This window comes from Calliphora vicina, chromosome 2 (assembly GCF_958450345.1).
Source record: "Calliphora vicina chromosome 2, idCalVici1.1, whole genome shotgun sequence".
NCBI classification, from domain to species: Eukaryota; Metazoa; Arthropoda; class Insecta; order Diptera; family Calliphoridae; genus Calliphora; species Calliphora vicina.
The window spans coordinates 39719531-39735959 of NC_088781.1; the positions used below are offsets into that span (position 1 = coordinate 39719531).

General features: G+C 30.7%; 1 protein-coding gene across 3 annotated transcripts in view; it reads right to left on the reverse strand.

The window, feature by feature from the left end:
• The window catches only part of LOC135950088 (dnaJ protein homolog 1), an 82276-nt gene that overhangs the window by 15547 nt on the left and 50300 nt on the right, over window positions 1–16429 (reverse strand). The gene's annotated exons all lie outside the window — the stretch shown is intronic.

A 16429-nucleotide genomic window follows, 5' to 3' on the forward strand; every position in this document is an offset into this window, starting at 1 on the left:
TAAATAATGTATTATTGCGTAAATTAATACGAAAATATTGTAAAATCAAGCAAATTTAAATGATTTGTTTAATTTTACAGAGTAATCAAATTATTGACACAATGTCAACAATGTATTTTTAAGGTAAATTTTTTTGCATCTTAAATGTCAAATTTTTTGGTGAAACCAAAAGTGTCATAACTATTATGAGCTTCTGAAATCTGGGCAGACCATCAAGGGGGACCCGTATCGAGCACAACTGATTCGTTTGAAACGAGCATTAAGGCCAGATATGAAACCATAATTAATATTCCATCATGACAACGCTCTGCCACATATTGCAATACATAATAAAAACTATTTAGAATGAAGTGGTCTTATAGTCCTACTACTATTTGTGTCGATCGATACAGAACGCTCTCTCTGGGATACACTTCACTTTGGAACAGAGTATCAGATATTGACTTGATTCGTTCTTGGCCTCAAATAATGAGCAGTTCTTTTGGCTCGGAATCCATATGTTGCCAGAAATGGGAAAGGGTCATAGCTAATAATGACCAATACTTTGAGTAAATTTATATTGTACAAATGTTTCAAAATAAAAGCTATAAATTCGAAAAAATCCTGCATTTTTAAGTCATACATCCAATCAACTTAGTTTAGATTGATTAAAAGTACCAAATTTTGTGTACATTACCATTATTGACATTATGTAAACAATGTATTTTTCATGTAAACAACAATAGGTCAGTATAAAATCAGGAATTTTAAGAAGTTTTCTTTAATTTTGTTAAAAATCCACACAATTTTACATTATGTAAATAATGGACATCATGTAAAGAATGTCTTTTTGAGAAGATTTTTGTATAAAATTTATTAAATATCTTAGGTTTAATTGAAAATTTAAATTGTTGACATTATGTAAACAATTTCATTTTGTGTAAAATAATACGAAATTCTCTGTAAATTCAATGAAATTTATATGATTTCTTGAACCTTACTCAACTTAACAATTGTTGATATTATATAAACGATATATTTTTAAGGTAAATATTAAAAAAATGAGTATGAATGGGTATTTAAGGACATTTTTACAAAACCTACCAAATTTAATTGAAAATTTCAATTGTTGACACTGAGTAATTAATGTATTTTTGTGAAACATAATACAAAATCTTAGTAAAATTAATGAAATTTACGAATAATGCCTTAATTTTACACAATAAGGCAATTGATGACATTATGTAAACAACGTATTTTTAAGGTAAATAATCTGTACGAAATCAATGACATCAATAAAATTAGTTTTATTTGGTTAAAAGACTTAAATTTCCATTATTGACATTATGTAAACAATGTATTTCTAATGTAAACAACAATAGATCAGTATGAAATCAAGAATTTCTTTTATATTGTTAAAAATCCTTAAATGTTGACATTATGTAAATAATGGTTATAGAGTAAACAATGTCTTCTTGAGGTATATATTAAGAATTTTGTATAAAACTTATAAAATTTATTAAATATCTTTGGTTTACTTGAAAATTTAAACTGTTTACATTATGTAAATAATTAAATTATGTGTAAAATAATACAAAATCTCTGTAAATTCAATAAAATTTATATGATTTCTTGAAATTTACAAATTTGACATTATGTAAACAATATATTTTTAAGAAAAAATCCGTAGGAATTCCAATATTTTAGGAAATTTTTTGGAATATTGTTAATCATGAGAACAAAGAGTATAAAATTTATAAAATTTAACAAGTAACTTGAATGTTCTTATAAATTCGAATGTTGACTTTATGTAAACAAAAAAATCTTTATTAAAATCAGAAATATGAAGGCATTTGAAAACTCCAATTTTCGACTTCATGTAAACAGTATATTTTTAAGGTAAATATTAAAAAAAAGTGTAAAGAAATTGGTATTTTTATATTGGATATAGTTTGATTAGATTTCTTTGATTTGTTTAATTTTGTTCTAAGGTAAATATTAAAAAAAAGTGTAAAGAAATTGGTATTTTTATATTGGATATAGTTTGATTAGATTTCTTTGATTTGTTTAATTTTGTTCCTTTTCTTTTTTTAAATATTTTATGACAATATGAGCTCATATTTTTGCACTACACCACTTTATTCATGCTGTTTTTTTATACATTTTGCAATAAACAATTATTTATTTATTTTTTTTTCTTCTTTAGCCCGTTTACAAACCTTTTAAGGCATTTGTATTGGCTATTAAGTTATCATAACTTTAAACTGGCAACAATCGAAACTCAAAAAACCCCAAAAAGTAGCAGCAGCACTAACAACAAAAACTGCTAAAAAAAATTTTAAATTTTTATTAACACTTTGACATAGTTTGTGTATTGTGTGTGAGTACGAGTACGAGTAGATTGTGCATTTTTGGTCATGTAATAAATTATAAACAAAACCAAAATGTACACAAAAATAACAAATAAAAAAAACTTAGACAGAAAACATTTTCATGTAATTTGTAAATATTAATTAACTTAAAAATGTTTGCATTTTTTTTTTATTCAACATTTATAGTTTTTTACTGTTGCTGCTATTGTCAGCTATAATTGTTAAATGCATTTTTTTGTGAATACGTGTAATCGCAACTTATGTGTATGAACGAGCGTACGAGATGAATTTTTAAGTAAAGATTTGTTTTTGTGTGGCTATGTTGCTGTTAAACATAAATTAAGTAATAATTTATTACTGGAGTTAATAAATATTTATTAAATAATGTTACATGAAAATAGCTTTTCATACACAAGAGAGTTATGGAGAAAAAAAAAAAAGAAAATTTATTGGAGATTGAATTAAAAGAATGGTTAGATTTAGATAAATATGTTCTTAAAATCAAAGAAATTTATTTTAAATATAAATTTCAATTATATAAACCTATAGTTTTTAACAAAATTATAAGAAGTCTGTATAAAATTGAATATCTTAATTACTGGTACCTTTTTTCTTGAAATTTAATTTTTTTTACATGAATGGTATCTTTTTTATAATTGTACCTTAAATTTTCCTTTTAAAATATTACTTTTTTTAGCGAAAGTCCATCAAACAGAGACTTTATTGAACTTTTTCTTCCATAGATGATATTTTAAACTCATGTTTCCATTTGGAATAAAAATGTACTTAAATGCGGGATTTACAATAGATGGCGTATATTTGGAACTCGGTTTTTGGTTTTAATAACTTATATGTTATTTTGAAGGTGACATATCTGTCACTTATTCTCACATAGTTTCTGAACATTAAAGTGTAAACAACTGAGTTTTTTTTGCTTCGAAAATGTAGAATTTTGTGCTTCAGCTGCACCATAGCATATATTGAATGTGTTCCATCGGATTGTGTGGTTCGGAAGTGGTGATATTGATACGGAAGACAAAGATCGCACAGGCCAGCCAACAAAGTTTGAAGACCATAAATTGGAGGCATTGCTCCATGAAGATTGTTGTAAAACGCAACAAGAGCTTATAAAATCATTGGGAATTAGTCAAGCAACAATTTCAAAATGTTTGCGTTCAGCAGGATACATCCAAAAGCAGGGAAAGTGGGTACCAAACCAATTGAAGACGAGAGGGATTGTAAGAAAATTTTGCATGTCAAAGAAAAGAAAATCATTTTTCCATAGGCGGCCAGAAATGAAACCGTAATATTGAGAAGTTGCCCCGTCCGACTACGATTTGTTTCGATCGATGTAAAACCTCCTCTCTGGGATACGCTACACTTTGTAACAGAGCTAAGAACGAATCAAGCCAATATCGGACTTGATGTGTTCTTGCCCTCAAAATTATTCGCAATTCTTTTGGCCCGGAATCTATATGTTTCCAGAAAGATGGAAAAAGGTCAATGCTTTGCATAAATTTATGTTGTACCAATGTTTCAAAATAAAACCTAAAAAGTAAGAGAGCTATATTCGGCTGTGACGAATATTATATCACCAAATTATACTTAAAAATATTTTTCTTTTAAATATTTTTATTTAAAAAATTAATTTTTTTTTAAATTGTTTTTAAAATTTTTTTTCCAAATTATTTTTTAATTTTTTTAAAAAAGTTTTTTACAATTTTTTTAATTTTTAAAAAAAAAAATTTCAAAAAATTATTTATGACAAAAAAAGTTTTTGATGAAAAAATAAATTCTGGTTAAAAAATATTTTTCCCGAGTTTGACCCATTGTAGGTCCAACTTACTATAGCCTTATATACATCGTTGCAATGGACTTTGAAATATCTATCATTAGATATCCATATTGTCTATATTAATGACTTAGTTATCCAGATATAGATAAAAAAATCTAGGTTTTCCCGAGTTTTTCCCAATATCTCAGCCATTTATGGGCCGATTTTTGCCGAGCCGGAAGAATTCCCGATATATTGATGTATGAATCATGTATGTAAGTTATTTGGGGGCTTCGGAAAGTTGATTTCAACCCGGTTCGGTTTATTTAAAATCGAGAAAATCGACCCACAAATGGCTGAGATATAAGGAAAAATCTGAACAATCTCAATTTTTGACCTATTTTTGATATACATACATATGTATATCTGTGTAACTAAGTTATTAATATAAACAATATGTATGTATATCTAATGAAAGATATTTCAAAGCCCTTTGGAAAAAAGTATATAACGCTATAGTAAATTGGACCTACAATGGGTCAAAATCCGGACAAATATTTTTTAATTCAATTTATTTTTTCACCAACAAAATTTTTTGTCTAAAATTATTTTCACTAAAAAATTAAAAACAAAATAAAATTAAGTTTTGCCTTCAATTTTATCACCAATAAATTAAAAAAAAAAACCTTTTTTTACGTTTTTAAAATTTTGTTACCTAAAAATAATTAAAAATTTGTATTTTAATGTACAATTTGGTGAAATTTTATATTTTTTTAATATTTTTAACCAATAAATATTTTCAATCTTTATCTATACTATTGGTCAATTCACAAGGTCTCTTATCAGTCATATTGTCATAATGTCTTAATATATCTCGACTCGGCAACTCAGCTTAACCGACACTTAGGCATTCGGCGAAGGTCTCTACTGGTTTAGGACACTTTTTACTTGAAAAACAATAAAAACCATTGTGAAATATTAGGACATTATGACAATATGACATGATAAGAGACCTTGTGAATTGACAATATGTATACTTTGGCGAGGGCTATATAAGATTCAGCACAGCAGAATATATGTAGCTCTCTTATTTGTTCTTTTCTTGGGGAAAAAAAAACTTTCGGTTATAGAGCTATCGCTCAGTTGTGAATATCACGTGTGCTTCCGAAACGTAGATGTTATTGTCGTGGTACTTTCATGATAATGGTACTTTTTATCGTAATCGAATTTTTTTATTAAGAAACATATAAACATTAAATATGTACATGTACGGCTGGATTAAGCTAACGTCTGCGAAAGGGAGGTTTAATGGAACTTTTGTACTAAGGAGGCTGATAAGTATCCTGACTGGTAATGTGGAATTGTTCGAATAAGACTTTCGATTAAGCGAATAAACTAGATGAAAGTGTACTGGGCTACCAATCTGAGGATTGCGGGTTCGATTCCAGCCAGAGATTCTGGCTGTATCTGCAGACCAGCAAAAATCTTCGCAGTTTGTGTTTGTGAAAAAAAGAGGGCAAAATATTATTTGTATGTATGTCCAGCATTTCTTCAAATTAGGAACAAATACCTGAAAGATATGATACCTGATTTGGATCAAGTCAGGGGGCTCTATTTGAAAAAGCCTTAAGGGTTATACGCCTAACGTTTGTACATCATTTGAAGAGGAGCATGAAACCCCAGGGTATTAGCTCTGCTTATGTCAAATTAGAAGCAAATATCTACTTATGAGTCAGTTTTGTAACATATCAGAGCAACTGGTTGGTTTTGAAAATTTGTATATACACGCAGAGAAAAAATATAGTTGGGCATGGTTACTATAACCATTTCAATATTGTTACAAGTTTTTTAACTATATTATAGTTACAGTAAAAACTCAAACAAATCACACATACGAGTGTTGTTATACCCTACACCACTATAGTGGGGAGGGTATTATTCGTTTGTGCAGATGTTTGTAACGCCAAAAATATTAGTCTAACCCCATCTTAAATTATACCCATCGACTTAGAATCACTTTCTGAGTCGATTAAACGATGTCCGTCCGTCTATCCATTTTGAAGATATTTCGATAAAATTTGGTAAATATAATTTTTTCGGCCCATGGACCAAGCGGTATTAAAACTGGCTAAAATCGGTCCATTATTTCACATAGCCCCCATAGAAATGTCCACCCGAAGTTGGACTTTATCAGTCATAAATGTTTAATTTATATATGTATCTCCACAAATTTCGCTCCAAATAAGTTTTATGTATTCGAAATTCGTGTCACCAAATTTTGTTACAATCGGTCCATAATTAGTCATAGCTCCCATATAGACCCGCTTCCAAAAACCACTTTAAAGTGCATAAATCTCTTAAAAATTGTGTTATACAAACAAAATTCACCATAAATAACTTTAATGTTGACAAAAATCACATGACCTAATTTCATGGTGATCGGTCCATAATTGGTCATAGCTGCCATATAAGGCCCACTTCCGAAAATCACTCACGAATATAAATTATTGAAATTTTAAAAGAAAAATGTTTTTGCTCATTTACTTGGTGTAGGGTATTATATGGTCGGGCTTGACCGACCATACTTTCTTACTTGTTTTTGTTTTCACAAATTTTTTACTAATAAATGCTCACTACTTGACAACTGAGTTAGGTATTTGACAGAAGACTGAGAACTTGTAGACAACTAATTAGGGTTTCATTCACAGAAAAAATATCACGATGAAGAAAAAATAAATTTTTCTTGATGAAAGGTATATAAGTTTTGCCACCTTTTAAACAATAACACTATATCAAATAAAAAATTTACAAAAAGTATTTAACAGTATTATATTTTCCATAAATTACAAATACTTCCTACAAGAATATATTCCTTCAAAGTTCCCGTTAAAAAAAGAAAAAAAAAAACAAAAACCTACATTTAGAATTTATACAAGCAAAATGCTAAATAAGTTTCTTAACTTAATTTATTTTTGTTGTTTTCACATTTATTTATTTATAGACATTTTAAATAATAATCATAAATTTTAATTATACAAGTAAACTATATTTGTACAGCAAAAAAAAACACATGAAACATATGACAAAAACTACTGACACAATAGTAACATAAACTATTTCAATTTTATATTATTACGTACTACGTGCATGTTTAAAGTTTTAGTAAATTTGTTGTTACAAACCAAACAGCAACTACCAGTTTGTCATTTATCTGCCGAATATGGTGAAAAAAAACATGGTACAGCAGAAAAAATACAACAAACTTAAACTATTTAAAACAAAAAAGCTACAAAAACTACAATAACAAATTAAAAAGATCATAATGTAATGATCACGTCATCGATCAAAGTTGATGATTTTTTGTTTCTCCATTTGAAAATTTAAGATAAAATTTAAAACGACATTTAAAATTAATATATTCTTTTGAAAACAGAAAAACAAACATAAATTTTATTTTAAACATACTCAATTATGTATTTATTACATAAAAATACTAAAAATGACTGACCCCTTATGTATTATTAAACCATTATAAATCAATTAGTTTCATTAATATTTATTAAAAAATTTGTTTTTCTGTATGTTTTTCACAAAAATATGTTTTTCTCATGTTTTTTTTTTTTGTCGTTCTTGCATTTAAAATATGAATTATTTATGGTGTTAAAAATGCATTTTAAAATTGTTTTAACAAATTGTTGAAAATCACAAAATATAGTTTTTCATTGTAGGATTCCCTCGTAGTATGTTTGTATGTTTTATCTATGTTTGTCAGTCTGTCATCTATCTATCTATTGTAACTGACATTGAATTGCGTGCAATTTTCTTGGCATGTCATACAAATCACCTCTGAACAAAAAAAAAAACAACACACATCACAAGCACCCAGACAAGTCATCTTAATTGAAATGCACGTCAAAGTCTTATAAATCATTTTCATTGTAAAAAAATACAAAATAATCACACACAAGAAAAAATAATTCGAAAAACTAAATTCGTTATGCTCCTGCTGAGCAATAGTCAGAATATATTAATGTTAAATGAGGGGATATGGGGGGAAATCGTACATTATGTTATGATAAAGTAGCCCAGAATGTAGCATACAAAAAAATTAACCAGACTTTAAGACAAGTACCTTTTCAACATACTTATTTAATAAATACTAAAATAAAAAAGTATTAGAAGTCTTAAAAAGTACTTTTTGTGTTATTTAAATAAAATGGGGAACACCTATAAATTAACAATAAAACATGTTTAAAATGTTTGGCATATCGAGCCCTTAGCGCCAAATTATCGTAAGCGACATTTTCAAAATTTTTTTTTATTTCCAAAAATTAAAATTTTATGGACCGACTGATGTTTTAGCGTTTTCAGAATATCAAAATTGTTAATAAGTTCAAAATTATAGGGGGTAAGAGTTTATCGTAAATCAATGTTTACATTTTACATTAAACGAATTTTATCGTAAGCGACACATAGTGGTATAGAAAAAAAAGAAGGAAATAAATCTGTAACTTCTAAATGGTTAGATTGGTTTGAATGAAATTTCACATGCGCAAAGAAGAAGTGCTGTCGAGTTTAAGTTCTGAACGTGGACCTCATTTGCCCACCAGGGCCGCGACCAAGGGTCCTAAAAGTAGGACACCTCGGGTATATTACATTTTTAAAATGATCCTATTTCTTCGTTTGTGCTCCGATTTCAAAAAAATTACACACATAAAATCTTTTCATCGAGTGCTACAAAAGATCTAGTCGTAGCTATCAATTGTATCTTATAGCTTAGGAGATATTCGCATTTGAAAATTAAATTTTCAACATTTTTACCCAACCTACTCCAGTTTTTTGATAACAGCGTATCCAAATATTTTCCGATTTTCCAGTTTTCCTTCATTGGACTAACAATATACGTATGTGTCAAATAAGAAAAGAACTGTTTAAAAATAATGACTAAGTCCAAAGTTATATGCATTTGAATTTAAAAAAAAAATTTGAAAAGCCGATTTTTCGCTAATTTTTTGGGAAAAAAGAACTTTTTTTTCTTTTTAAGTTATCGCAAAAAATTTCTAAGAGGATGTATAAGAAATATATACTTTCTAAAAGCTAAGTTTTCATAAAATATTTTGAATGAAAAAAAATTAAAAATTTTTGTTACCGAGGGGACCAGGTCCATTCAAAAAACACCTATTTTTATGTAAATTAAACTTTAGGCCAAAAATTCTAAAATCGCATATTCGATATCAAAATATAATAACCGATTTTAGATGGCCAAATATGCTTTTAATTATTTTGTGAAGGATTCCGATAACTCCGACCCTGGTATGGATATTATAGCCAAAAAAAAACTAAAAATTTCCATTTTTGGGATTTTCAACACTTTTTTTGGGAATTGCGGGATTGCTGATAATAAATTTCAAAATTCGTTTTTATTTTTCAATTTTAAATAGAAAACTGTGAAATTATATTGAAAACTCTTCATAAATAAATTTTTATTTCAATTTGAAAAATTTGTATCTATGCAAAAATTCAATAAAAAATATTTTTTGTCATATTTTTCAATAAAGTATTTCATGAATTTTTAATTGTCGAAAGTTATAAATATTTTTGAAAAACAGCCCAAGAACGATTCAAGCCAATTTCGGATACTCTGTTCTGAAGTGAAGCGTATCTCAGAGAGAGCGTTCTGCATAGATCGAAACAAATAGTAGTCGGCCGGGGTACGGTCTGCACTATAAAGTGGGTGAGGCAGAACTTCCCAACCACTTTATTCTAAATAGTTTTTTAACAGGTATTGCTCTGGTCTCGTCAGATTTTAGCAACTCATAATAGATAGGACCCTTCTGCTTCCACCAAATTCATATAATTACATTAGCACCATGGATATTTGGTTTTGGTGCCGATTCGGCTGGTTGGCAGGGCTGCACATCGACCTATTACTCTTCGGGTTATCCTAATAGATGCATATTTCATCGCAAATAATGATTCGGTGCAAAAAGGATTTTCTTTTAGAGCGTTCAAGCCGCATTTCGGACAAGCAAAATAGTCTTTCAAGGTCTCTCGGCTTCAATTCGTATGGTACCCAATTGCCCTGCATTTGGATGAATCCTGCTGCTCGCAAACATTTTGAAATTGCTGCTCCTAATGATGTTGCAAGCTCTTTTTGAGTTTTACGACAATATTCATGAAGAATGCCTCCAATTCTTGAAATTCACGAACAAATTTTTTTCACCCAAATTTTGTTATCCGAAATTTTGTTCACTAACAATTTTTTTTTAACCGAAATTTTTTTCAATCTTTTTTTTAAAGTAAAAAAAAAAATTTCATCATTGTTTTCGAGTTTTTAAAATTAACCCCCCTCTAAAGAATCCATCCAAGAAGCCCGCTGACCTCCCCTCCCCCTGGAAAAGAGAATAACATCATGGTAAAGATCAGGCAGACCGCCCCCCCCCCCTAGGAAAAAGGTAGGAATCAAAGAATTAGCAAGGTTCCCCAGCACTATACCAAAAACACAGAGGGCCATTATCCTAGACCAGTTACAGCAGACCAATCATCTACTTAGTTGGAACAACAACCGATTAACGAAACTGACACAAGGCAAAAATAACAATAGACTGGCTCTTATGGCAACATCCTACATGTATCCTTGGACCAGATAAAAAAATAACAATAGCCTGGTTCTAATGGCAACATCGTACATGGAAATGCACGATACTCCAATAACTAGGAGAGCAATCTTACATGGGAAATATGCGAAAAAACAACTGCAAACAAATCGTATAATATGGAGATGCTTTGTGGAAGCCAAATGCTCCCAAGAGGGGTAAAGCTACGTTTCCGCATACACCGTAATCGGCACCGAAAACGAAATTCCATACATTTGCACCAAAAAAAAGTTCGTTTCAGAACATTTTTTCGGTGTAAATTTATGGAATTTCGTTTTCGGTGCCGATTACGGAGTATGCGGAAACGTAAAAGAAAAGTTTCTTAAACTTAATTGGCCGGAGGAGGATGATAAGTATTCTGTGAAATTGAGATCGTACCTTGATCGCATAGAACTTTCAAAAGCTTATTTGTTTGCAAACATATCAAGCATTCGATCAAATTAGAAACAAATATCTACTGAAGCATACGATACCTGATTTGGAACAAGTCAGGGGTAGTTTTTGGTAGAGTCTGAAAATTTATATGAAGACGTAGTCTATCGTCTGTAGAGTATTCTAAGTGGAGGATGAATCCATAGAGAATTACTTGTGCGAATTTTGATAAAATTAGGAACAAATATCTACTGAAAGATACGAAACCCAAATAGGAAATTAATTGGAAAGGTGTAGTTTATCGTCTGCAGCTCATTAGTAGAAAAGGATGAAATCCCAGAGAATTACTTATGGGAATGTCAAATTAGCAACAAATATCTACTAAGGGATGCAATATTCAATTAGCAACCGATTTGTCCTGTATTTGTTAAAATTAGAAACATATATATTTTTAAGGATGCGATACTCAATTTGAAACAAGTCAGGAACACTAATTAGAAAACCCAGAATGGTTTTAAGAGGAGACTGAGGAACTTTTGTAATCTACCATATAAAAAGCATTCAAATTAAAATAAATATCTACTGGCAGATGTGATATACATTTTGTAACACTTCAGATGCACTAATTGGTGCTTGAATGGTTCTATACAGGAGACTGAGCTCCCTAACTAATAGAGAATTGGTAAATTAGTAACACATAAAGGGTACTAATTGGTGCCTGAAGAATTATATACAAGAGACTAGGCCCCTCAACTCGTTCCTTACCAAAATCATACGATTTGACAGTGCTGCTGAAACAGTTCTAGTTGTATACCTTCTCTTGGATATAAATACATACTAAACCCTCTTAAATAAAAACTTTAATTAAACTTTAATTACTTATCTATAAAACAATAAAATTTAATAAAAACTACTCAAATCCCCTGACAATTAATTAAACCTGCTATAAAATATTTATTAAAGTCCTTTTATGAAAATTAACAATCTATGTATAACAACAATTTAGCCAAAAAAAAACAACACAAAAATTCTAAGAAATTACACTGCAAATATATATTCTGAGATTTAATTTCAAAATTGTTTTAAAAATTCTATACCAACATTGTTATGCTCTAATTGGCTTTACAAGCCTTTTTTTCTACTACAACACAAACATTTCGTTTAAAATAGTAGCAGTTAATGTTTTTTTTTTTAAACTTTACAGAATAAAAAAAAATTGTAAATAAATTTTACAATAAAACAATTTTCCAGTATCACACATTTTTCAGTGCATAGTTGCTGTTGTTGTTGTTGGCGTTATTTTTTGTAGTTGCTATTAAAATAGCTAAGTAGAGAGATCGTTTTAATAGCAAAATAAATATGTGTGAAAAAATTTAACACCTTAAATAAACATGACTAAAAACAAACAAACAAACACATGTATAAATTTACTATATAGTATATACTCGTACTACATAGACATATACACTCTTATATACATAAATAAAAACTATGTAACCCAGTAAATAAATATATTGTTAAAATGAATGACAATGTTTTGGTATTATTCTGCAGAGTCAGTAGAGCTTCGAACTAAATGTCATGGAACAGGAGAAGATGTCGAGACTATACACTGCATATATTCGTCAACAAGAGTTGCAGAGAATTGCCTCGATACGTTTTGCAAGTGATATTGCTGTAACAACCTCGATTGGTCTAGATATCATCCCACAGCAACAGGATTTTATATGGAAGGAGTTGGAAATCAAGCAATTCATATTCGTTGTTTTAAAGATTCTGGATATTGAAGATATAGAATGGAAGGTGGACTTGACTCTGACAACTTGTTTCATGACTAAATAATAGTTCTAAACATATGTTTATATAATAAAGAACTTCAGAATTCAATGTTAGATTAACTAGACTAAAATACTTTGACTTCGACAAAGTCTGAAAGTATAATGTGTATGGAGCATATGCAGATTCTAGGAGTATTTGGATTTCGATTACTGTACACTTGGAAGGTATCAGTGGTGGGATCAAGAATGGTGCTATGACAATAGTGATTCGATTTGGTTCACCGAACCCCAAAAATAAAGGGACTAATTCAGAGGCGATCAATCAGGTTGATAAATTATAAGATAACGTCGAGTTGTATTATATTTCCGAATGTTCTAGGTGCTTACAATTTATAGAAATTTTGTTGAGTTTCTGAACATGAAGAATGAAAATTCCCATGCTAATAGAAGTATATACTCCGCGAAAAAGGCGAAACGGTTTATGACGCTGTATCGTGGAATATAGAGATGCCAAACGGGGAATCCCGTTCCCGAAAATTTCGGGATTTTTTAATTTTAAACCCAGGAATTTTCGGGATTTCCCAAATCCCGTTTTTCATAAATAAATAGGGGAAATTGTAATTTTTGTGTGCCTTTTTCATGCATTTTGACATTCTACATGCCCGAATATCGCAAAGTGATGTTCAGCAAAGTTGTTAAGCTCAAGTCCTTCTACAACATAGTTAATAAAGGAAAGCGGTATTTCCTTGAGTGGGGTTCTGGAAAATCAATTCTTCACCTTTTCTTTGTATGTTATCTAACAAAACTCAATTTAAATCCACTTCAAACGAATTTGATTTTATCTCAGATGAGGAGCTCGAACAAAATGAAAATATTTCGGTTGCTTAAAGGCTAAAAGATATTAATAATAAATGTAAAAAACCCAAATAACAATAACGAAACCAAGTTATAATGTAGATTTGCAACTTGCAAAAGAAATACATCAGCATACATCATTTTCAAAAATCAGTCCCGATTAGCATCTCTAGTGGAATATTCCTGAACTTATCAATCACTTTTTAAAATTTTACAGGAGAGACAGAAAACTTAATAAAATTAAAAGCATTGTGGTTACAAATATGATTTTCTTTCTTTAATAAAGTCGTTATTTTTAAAAATAGAAAGCTAAAGACGTGAAGACGTCTGCCCTGATCCAATATCCCTTTAAAACTAAATTTTGATTTTTTTTGGTTGTTACGCCCTTTTGCATTTCAGGTGACGATATGCATACAGCGAGTCCTCATTCTTGTTAGGCGTTAGAATCAATGATTTTTGATTGAAACTGTCAGCTGCAGAACTGGTTCTAAGGAAGCTTTGCTGAGGTATCACACGTTATTTTGAACGGTTGTGAAACCAGTTCTTTCTTGAATGATATTTGTATGAAATAATAATAGATAAGCATTACGAAGCAAACAGTTCCAGAACTATTTCTTCTGTCAGTGATTTTTGACTAAAAATTGTCATGTTAGAATCTAGTTTCAAAAAGCAAATGAGGATTTTTTATTATTTCTATTGTTAATTTATACAGCGGCCGTTGAATAGTTAAATTTAAAAGGTTTTGGAAAATGAATTTTTTATTGTTTCTATTGTTAATTTATACAGCGGCCGTTGAATAGTTAAATTTAAAAGGTTTTGGAAAATGATTAGTTTTACATAAAGCGGTTGCAAAAAGTTGTTCCGGAACTAATATTTAAGTGTACTATATAACAAGTTTATAACCAATGTATATATAGCGCCAAAGAACTGTTTTTTTTAAACCCATAGCAGTGTTTTAAAATCATAATGGTGTTCCAAGTTTCGTCATTAATTTTCATATCAGGAGCTGATTAGTTTACTGTAGCCTATTTTGATGATGGGCCGGCTATCTTAGCCATCAGACTGACTAAGTTTGTATCACATTTATATAGCGAACCGCTTAATATAAGAACAGACATCCCTCGCAACCGCACCAACTAGAAGAATAGACGCTGCAATCGCCTCTCACAACTCGCAGATGCTTGACGGCTGTCAACATCATCGTTCAGGGACCACCACGAGGAGGTTTGTGAGTCGACTTGAGGTTTAAAGTATAATGATCACCCTGGATTCACCAAGTAGAACCGATCAGAAGCTTTGCCTTATCATTACGCCCCACTGCCCATGGGAAATTTCTGAGTGAAAGTTTGAGAGTTGGGATAGGTGTCCGACAGAGATGTGTCACCACTTCTATTTAACCACCACTTCTATTTAATATAGTTCTGGGCACGACCCTTAGAAGAGCCTTCGATAACGGCAAGGGGATTGCAGGATCTTTATTATGCAAACGATATTTTCTGGCTCACAGCTACTCAAATCTCGAGGCGAACTTATGAAGCTTAACATTGGCAGCGGAAACAGCAGGTTTGAAAATAAATGTCATAATGATAAGAACATCGCACAGAGACCACGAGGAGGTTTGGTAGTCGACTTAAAGTGTAAGGATAACCCTGGATTCGACAACTAAAACCGATCAGAAGCTTTGCCTGATTATTACGCTATCCTACCCATGGAAAATTTCAAAGTGAAACTGTGAGAGTTGGGATAGGTACCCGACAAAAAAGTGTCCTGTCACCACTTTTATTTAACATAGTTCTGGACACGATCCTTGGAAGAGCCTTACATAAAGGCAGGGGGATATTTTGGGGATTGCAGGGTCGCCTAAACGATCTTGATTAAGCACACGATATTTGCCTACTGACTTACAGCTACTCAGATCTCGAGGCGAACGAAGCTTAACATTGGCAGTGGAATCAGCAGGTCTACGCAAGATCCTACATGTATTATGGCCGAGAACCATATCTATGCGTACGCTCTGGGAAAAAACAAGCAAACAAATCCTGTCGATTGAAATAAGAAGACGAAAATGGTGTTGAATCGGCCACACCCTTAGAAGACGGACTAACGACATCACTGGAACTGTCATAGACTGGAACCCGCAAGGGAACAGTAGAAGGGGACGTTCAACTCTCACAGTTTCACTCAGCTCATACATGGAGAAGACAGATTTGAGGCCGAAGTAAATATCAGTGGCAAGAGTTGGGGAGAAGTGCAGGCGTTAGTACAAAATAGAGAGATGTTCAAACATTTTATTGAGGCCCTATGCTCCTTGTAGGAACGATGGGAACTTATATATATTGTGTGCTACAGAAGTGGTTCCAGAAGTAATATGACATCACTAGTTCCAAGGCTGTCATTAAAGAATATAAAGTGGTTCAGATTAAACCCATTTAGAACTAGTTATTTTAGCTTCGGTATTATATTTATAAGTTTAACTTATTTAAATCGTATGTCTCCTTTTACTATTTACTGGGTTATCTCCACCGAACTCTGGCTAAGTTGAGTAAAATAAATGGTGACGTTTGTTATGTTCAGAGCACAATAACAACAAAAACGTCACTCAAAAACCCAAACAGAAAAATCATACAACAAAAAAAATACTGT